An 8,082-nucleotide genomic window follows, 5' to 3' on the forward strand; every position below is an offset into this window, starting at 1 on the left:
TTAATAAAACTGTTATACAACTTTATACAATTCTCCTCCTGCCAGAGAGTGTTTGGTGTTTGCCAAACACCTGGCAACACTTCAGTTCTGTCAGTTTGTTGATGTTTGGCCTCAGTGACTGAGCAGTTGAAACCTTCTGGATTGCAGCAAGGTATGCATCAGATAGTTGTGTTCGGTATTTTGACTTGTTTATATTCATTGTGGAAAAAAGTTTCTCACAAATGTAAGTACTGCCAAACAAGGACATGATTTTTCTGAAGGTTTTGCAAAGATTTGGGAAAGATGGTGGTAGCTGTCTGAAGAACTCTGTGACATCCTCAGTTTTTCTGAATTTAGTCTTTAAAGATGTGTTGCATTGCATATCAATGAGTTCCACTTGTAAATCACATGGTGCTGTTTCCACATAATCGTAAAATGGATTAGCAAATATATCAAAGCTTTCTTTGTGCTTTCTGAAATCTGCAAACCACTGATCAAATTCTTGCAAAAGCAGGTCAAGCTTAGTAGTGTATTCAGAACCACTGAACTGTATGTCAGAGCCGAGCTCTTCCACAAGTGACTTGCATGCTGGGAAATGAGTGAGATTCCCCTGAGAAATCTGATATGTCCACAATTTTAGTTTAGTTGTGAATGCTCTCACATTATCATACAGTGCTGTCACTTAGGGAGACCAGGCAGCAAATGTGAAAAATCGGGATGGGGGTGGGGGGTAATAGGAGCCTATATAAGAAAAAGACCCAAAAATCGGGACTGTCCCTATAAAATTGGGACATCTGGTCACTCTATGTGTCACCACCTGACCTGGACCTTGCAGCTTCAGGTTTAGAATATTCAGCTCTTGTTTTACATCAACAAGGAAAGCAAGATCTGTCATCCATTTGTGATCTTCAGATTGTGGTACAGACATTTTAATTTCTTCCATGAATCTTTTCATCTCTGTTTTCAATTCAAAGAATCTCTTTAACGTAGAACCCCTGCTTAGCCAGCGCATCTCAGTGAAGTGGAGCAAGTCACCATATTTAGATTCAATTTCCTCCAAGAAAGCACGAAACTGTCTGTGCTACAAGCCCCTGAAGTAAATGTAATTCACACATTTCACAACAATGGACATGACATTGTCAGATTTCAAAGATTTACTGCACAGTACTTGTCGGTGAATGATGCAGTGTAATGCTGTTGGTTGCTCAGCCATCTTTCTTTGTACTAGTGCTCCCAGTCCAGTTTTTTGACCAGTCATTGCTGGAGCCCCGTCAGTGGTTAAGCCTGCCAACAAGTGCCATGATGGCAAAACCTGTTCATAGAATATCAGGGTTGGAAAGGACCTCAGGAGGTCATCTAGTCCAATCCGCTGCTCAAAGCAGGACCAATCCCCAGACAGATTTTTTTTGCTCCAGATCCATAGATGGACCACTCAAGAATTGAATGCACAACCCTGGGTTTAGCAGGCCAAGGCTCAAACCACTGAGCTATCCCTGTTGTTCCAGTGCTTCTGTGAGGCAGTGAACAAATTTCACTGGCCGTTGTTCTACCGCACATTGTTGACAATCTGAGCAATTCTTCAGTTACTGCAAAGTTTTCATCAACGCCTCTCACAAATATGGCAAGCTGCGCACTGTCAGTCAAATCGGTATTCTCATCAAGTGTGATTGAATATGCGTGGAAAGCTGTGCTTTTCTCGATGAGCTGCCCATCAATATCTTTAGCGAGCTCAAGAATATGCTCTGCAACCATATTTGGAGATAGGAGAGATGTTTTCAGCAATATCAGCCTATCGGGACATACAATCTCGCTGACTTTAATAAAGCATTGTTTAATAAATTCACCATCAGTAAATGGCTTCCCACATTTAGCAATCATTTCACTCATGACATAACTTGCCAAAACTGCTGATTCTGACTCTTTTCTCGCTTTCTCAAAAAGCTGTTGCTGCTTCGGTAATTCTTTTTTCAGTTGTAAGACCATCTTCTCTCTCTCTTCTCCCTGATATTTATCATATTGCTGTGCACGTTTCATAGAATCATAGAATCTCAGGGTTGGAAGGGACCTCAGGAGGTCATCTAGTCCAACCCCCTGCTCAAAGCAGGACCAAACCCAACTAAATCATCCCAGCCAGGGCTTTGTCAAGCCTGACCTTAAAAACCTCTAAGGAAGGAGATTCCACTACCTCCCTAGGTAACCCATTCCAGTTCTTCACCACCCTACTAGTGAAAAAGTTTTTCCTAATATCCAGCCTAAACCTCCCCCTCTGCAACTTGAGACCATTACTCCTTGTTCTGTCATCTTCTACCACTGAGAACAGTCTAGATCCATCCTCTTTGGAACCCCCTTTCAGGTAGTTGAAAGCAGCTATCAAATCCCCCCTCATTCCTCTCTTCTGCAGACTAAACAATCCCAGTTCCCTCAGCCTCTCCTCATAAGTCATGTGCTCCAGCCCCCTAATCATTTTTGTTGCCCTCCGCTGGACTCTCTCCAATTTATCCACATCCTTCTTGTAGTGTGGGGCCCAAAACTGGACAGAGTACTACAGATGAGGCCTCACCAGTGCTGAGTAGAGGGGAATGATCACATCCCTCGATCTGCTGGAAATGCCCCTACTTATACAACCCAAAATGCCATTAGCCTTCTTGGCAACAAGGGCACACTGTTGACTCATATTCAGCTTTTCGTCCACCGTAACCCCTAGGTCCTTTTCTGCACAACTGCTGCCCAGCCATTCGGTCCCTAGTCTGTAGCAGTGCATGGGATTCTTCCGTCCTAAGTGCAGGACTCTGCACTTGTCCTTGTTGAACCTCATCATATTTCTTTTGGCCCAATCCTCTAATTTGTCTAGGTCCCTCTGTATCCTAGCCCTACCCTCCAGCGTATCAACCACTCCTCCCAGTTTAGTGTCATCTGCAAACTTGCTAAGGGTGCAGTCCACACCATCCTCCAGATCGTTAATGAAGATATTGAATAAAACCGGCCCCAGCACCGACCCTTGGGGCACCCCTCTTGATACCGGCTGCCAACTAGACATGGAACCATTGATCACTACCCGTTGAGCCCGACCATCTAGCCAGTTTTCTATCCACCTTACCGTCCATTCATCCAGCCCAGAGTTCTTTAACTTGCTGGCAAGAATACTGTGGGAGACTGTATCAAAAGCTTTGCTAAAGTCCAGAAATAGTACATCCACTGCTTTCCCCTCATCCACAGAGCCGGTTATCTCGTCATAGAAGGCAATTAGGTTAGTCAGGCATGACTTGCCCTTGGTGAATCCATGCTGACTGTTCCTGATCACTTTCCCCTCCTTTAAGTGGTTCAGGATTGATTCCTTAAGGACCTGTTCCATGATTTTTCCAGGGACTGAGGTGAGACTGACTGGCCTGTAGTTCCCTGGATCTTCCTTCTTCCCTTTTTTAAAGATGGGCACTACATTAGCTTTTTTCCAGTCATCCGGGACCTCCCCCGATCGCCATGATTTTTCAAAGATAATGGCCAATGGCTCTGCAATCTCATCGGCCAACTCCTTTAGCACCCTCGGATGCAGCGCATCCGGCCCCATGGACTTGTGCTCGTCCAGCTTTCCTAAATAGCCCCGAACTACTTCTTTCTCCACAGAGAGCTGGTCACCTCCTCCCCATACCGTGCTGCAGAGTGCAGCTGTCTGGGAGCTGACCTTGTCTGTGAAGACAGAGGCAAAAAAAGCATTGAGTACACTAGCTTTCTCCACATCCTCTGTCACTAGGTTCCCTCCCTCACTCAGCAAGGGGCCCACACTTTCCTTGACTTTCTTCCTGTTGCTAACATACCTAAAGAAACCCTTCTTGTTACTCTTAACATCTCCGGCTAGCTGCAACTCCAAGTGTGATTTGGCAACCGTGCTGCAGAGTGCAGCTGTCTGGGAGCTGACCTTGTCTGTGAAGACAGAGGCAAAAAAAGCATTGAGTACACTAGCTTTCTCCACATCCTCTGTCACTAGGTTCCCTCCCTCATTCAGCAAGGGGCCCACACTTTCCTTGACTTTCTTCCTGTTGCTAACATACCTAAAGAAACCCTTCTTGTTACTCTTAACATCTCCGGCTAGCTTGCAACTCCAAGTTTCGCTGTGTCATGTTGTTTGATATTGTAGACTTTTAAAACAGCAGTTTTGTCTTTGCAGATCAAGCATGAGGCAGTCTGTTTGTACTCAATGACAAAATAATCAACTGTCTACTTATCTTGGAATTGGCGGCATTTGTCATCAATTTTCCCTTTTTTAGGTTGAGACATCTCTCTGTAAGGCTGTTTACAAGCAAACTGTGTGTGTGCGAGTGAGAGAGAGATGGGTTCTTATTATCCCGGCACAATGGGTTATTATTATCCTTGTGTGACAGCTGGGGAACTGAGGCTTTGTCCAAGGTCACACAGGACATCACTGGCAGATGCAGCACCAAGAATAGAAACCTGGTCTCTCAGGGCCCACCAAGCACCTTCACCAAGACCATCCTACCTGAGGCAGTTCCAGCTCCACTTTCCCACACTTCATGCTCTGCTGACAGCAGGACCTTGCTGGGCTGGGCCTCCTTGGGCACAAAAAGCAGCTGAGGAGGAGGCACAGTCATGTCTGCCCACTGGTCAGATGCAGGGGGTGAGGAGCATGGCTACTACCCTAAAGAGATGGGGCAGTGGGTGGTTCTAACCCTCCCTGTGTGTCTGGCATTATGCTCCCATCAGGTTCAGTGCCTCCTGGTGCTCCTGCTGAGATGACCCTCTCCTACACAACCTACCAACATTACATGGGACAGTGGGTAAAAAAAGTAAATAAAGGGCCCCATTTCATTACACAGACCTGCAGTGCCAACAGCTAGAAAGAATCTCTTTCCTTTCTTCTTATCTTCACCTTGTCTTATCTGCAGGCACCAGGCACATTGCCTCCATCCCCTGGAGCTCGGGGAGGGAGGACGGAGGCAGCATGCCCCCTTGTGCTGTCATTGGAGCCTCACAAGTCACACCACCTCCCAACCCGTTTCTCACCCTTTTCCCTCACTCCCTCATGCCGCCCTAGCTGACTCTGCCCAGTGACTAGTGACGCTGACTCTGCATGGTGACTAGTGATGGTATTGCTCTCTCTCTCCCACTGCCAATGGGAGCTGCAGGGGTGGCGCCTGCAGCAGACAGAGCTTAGCTCTATATCTAGATTTCAAATGTTTGCTCCTGGAGTAACGCCCACAAGGTATTTAGCAAATTAAGTGGCTCATCAAGGAACACTTAACTCACAATGGATTATGGGAGATGCCTATCTACAGATAATAGACTTTCCTGCTATGACTAAGCGAAGTCAAGCATGGACATGTGATTTGCTCATGTGACTCCAAACTCCGGGCTTGGCTACACTTGCAGATGTGCAGTGCTGGGAGTTACAGCTGTGTTCGTACAGCTGTGTAGGGAAAGCGCTGGTGTGTGGCCACACTCACAGCTACCAGCACTGCAGTGTGGCCACATTTGCAGCATTTGCAGCGCTGTTGGGAGTGGTGCATTATGGGCAGCTATCCCAGCATTCAAGCGGCAGCAACGTGCTTTTCAAAAGAGGGGGGTGGGGTGGAGTGTGACAGGGAGCGGGGGAGAGAGAGAGAGTGGATTTTTGGAGCCGACACTGTGTGTCAGCTCCCTGCCTTGCAAAATCTGAACATTTCCTCGACTCCTCATTCACTCTTAACTGCAAATAGCCTGCAGACCAGATAAGCAGCTGCTCCAACGGACTCCCTTTCTCCCCCTCCCCCTGTTTCTCTCCTCAAGCAAACACTAAGCTGTAGACATTCATCCCCCTGCCTGCCTCATTCACAGCAAGGTAGTGGGTTATCTCAATTGATTGTTCACAGTCAGTTACAGATTGATTACAGCAAACAAGAGCTGTGTTTGTTTTTTAGATAAGCAGCTCCCGGAGCCCCGAGTTCACAACAAAACAAAGAGAGGCATCATAACAAAACAAAGAAAGTAATTTAGTTAAAAGCATTCTGGGATATCTCCTAATACCCTGGAGGCCAATAACAGCGCTGATGTGTGGCCATACTTGATGAGCAGCGCTGCATCACCAGCGCTGCACTCGTTATACCCCAAGCAGACCAGGTGTACAGCCAGCGCTGCAGCCAGGGAGTTGCAGCGCTGGATGTGCCTTGCAGGTGTGGACAGTTACTAAGTTGCAGCGCTGTAAAGCCTCCACCAGCGCTGCAACTTTCCAGTGTAACAAAGCCCTCCATCTTTAACCATAATTTTCCACTAGCTGTACTGAGGGCTTTGTTTGGAACAATGGGTATCTCTCCACATTACAGAAGCTATAAAAGGCCCTGGAAACATCTTCATTTTCCTTTCTTTCCTGCTCAAGCCTCTGGACTATGGACTTATACTAATGGGAGCATATAGTGTATGTATTTTATTCCTTTAACCAATTTTAACTCTCATAGAATCATAGCATCATAGAAGATTAGGGTTGGAAGAGACCTTAGGAGGTCATCTAGTCCAACCCCCTGCTCAAAGCAGGACCAACCGCAACTAAATTATCCCAGCCAGGGCTTTGTCAAAAACCTGTAAAAAACTTAAAAACCTGTAAGGATGGAGATTCCACCATCTCCCTAAGTAACCCAAATTTTGGAGGCCCAAAATTGGACACAGTACTCCAGATGTGGCCTCACCAGTGCCGAAAAGAGGGGAATAATCACTTCCCTCAATCTGCTGGTAATGCTCCTACTAATACAGCCCACTATGCCGTTAGCCTTCTCATCCACTGTAATCCCCCCAGGTCCTTTTCTGCAGAACTGCTGCTTAGCCAGTCAGTCCCCAGCCTATAGCAGTTCATGGGATTCTTCTGTCCTAAGTGCAGAACTCTGCACTTGTCCTTATTGAACCTCATCAGATTTCTTTTGGTCCAATCCTCCAATTTGTCTAGGTCCCTCTGGACCCTATCTCTACCCTCCAGAGTATCTACATCTCCCCCCAGCTTAGTGTCATCCGCAAACTTCTGAGCATGCAATCCATCCCACATCCAGATCATTAATGAAGATGTTGAACAAAACCAGCCCCAGGACCAACCCCTGGGGCACTCTGCTTGATACTAGCTGCCAACTAGACATCGAGCCATTGATAACTACTCATTGAGCCCGACGATCTAGGCAGCTTTCTATCCACTTTATAGCATAGGAACCGACTTCCATTGTTCTCGGTGGGTTCTCGACCCCACCCCCAGCTCTGCCCCTGCACCACCCTTGCCCCACCCCCATTCCACCACTTCCCCCAGTCCCATCCCTGCCCCGCCTCTTCTCTGCCTCCTCCCCTGAGTGTGCCATGTCCCCGCTCCTCCCCTCTCCCTTCTGGAAAGTCCTAAGCACCGCCAAACAGCTGTTTGGCAGTGGGAAGCACTGGGAGGTAGGCAGAGCAGCAGGGACACAGAGCACTCGGGGGGGGAGGAGTTGAGGTGGGGTGTGGGGGAGGGGAGCTTGGCTGCCAGTGGCTGCACAACACCCACTAATTTTTCCCTGTGGGTGCTCCAGCCCATTCATCCAGTCCATATTTCATCCAGTCCATATTTCTTTAACTTGCTAGCAAGAATACTGTGGGAGACCATATCAAAAGCTTTGCTAAAGTCAAGGTATATCAGGTCCACTGCTTTCCCCATATCCACAGAGACACTTATCTCATCATAGAAGGCAATCAGGTTGGTCAGGCATGACTTCCCCTTGGTGAATCCATGTTGACTGTCCTCTCCTCCAACTGCTTCAAAATGGATTCCTTGAGGACCTGCTCCATAATTTTTTCAGGAACAGAGGTAAGACTGACCAGCCTGTAGTTCTCCTTCCTCCCCTTTTTTAAAGATGGGCACTATATTTGCCTTTTTTCCAGTCATCTGGGATCTCCCCCTATCCCCATGAGTTTTCAGAGATAATGGCCAATGGCTCTGCAATCACATCAGCCAACTCCCTCATCACCCTTGTATGCATTGCACCCAGCCTCATGGATTTGTGCATGTTCAGCTTTTTAAAATAGTCCTTCACCTGTTCTTTCACCACTGAGAGCTTCTCACTTCCTCCCCATACTGTGCTGCCCAGTGCAGCAGTCTGGGAGCTGACT

Source organism: Mauremys mutica, chromosome 9 (assembly GCF_020497125.1).
Source record: "Mauremys mutica isolate MM-2020 ecotype Southern chromosome 9, ASM2049712v1, whole genome shotgun sequence".
NCBI lineage: Eukaryota > Metazoa > Chordata > Testudines > Geoemydidae > Mauremys > Mauremys mutica.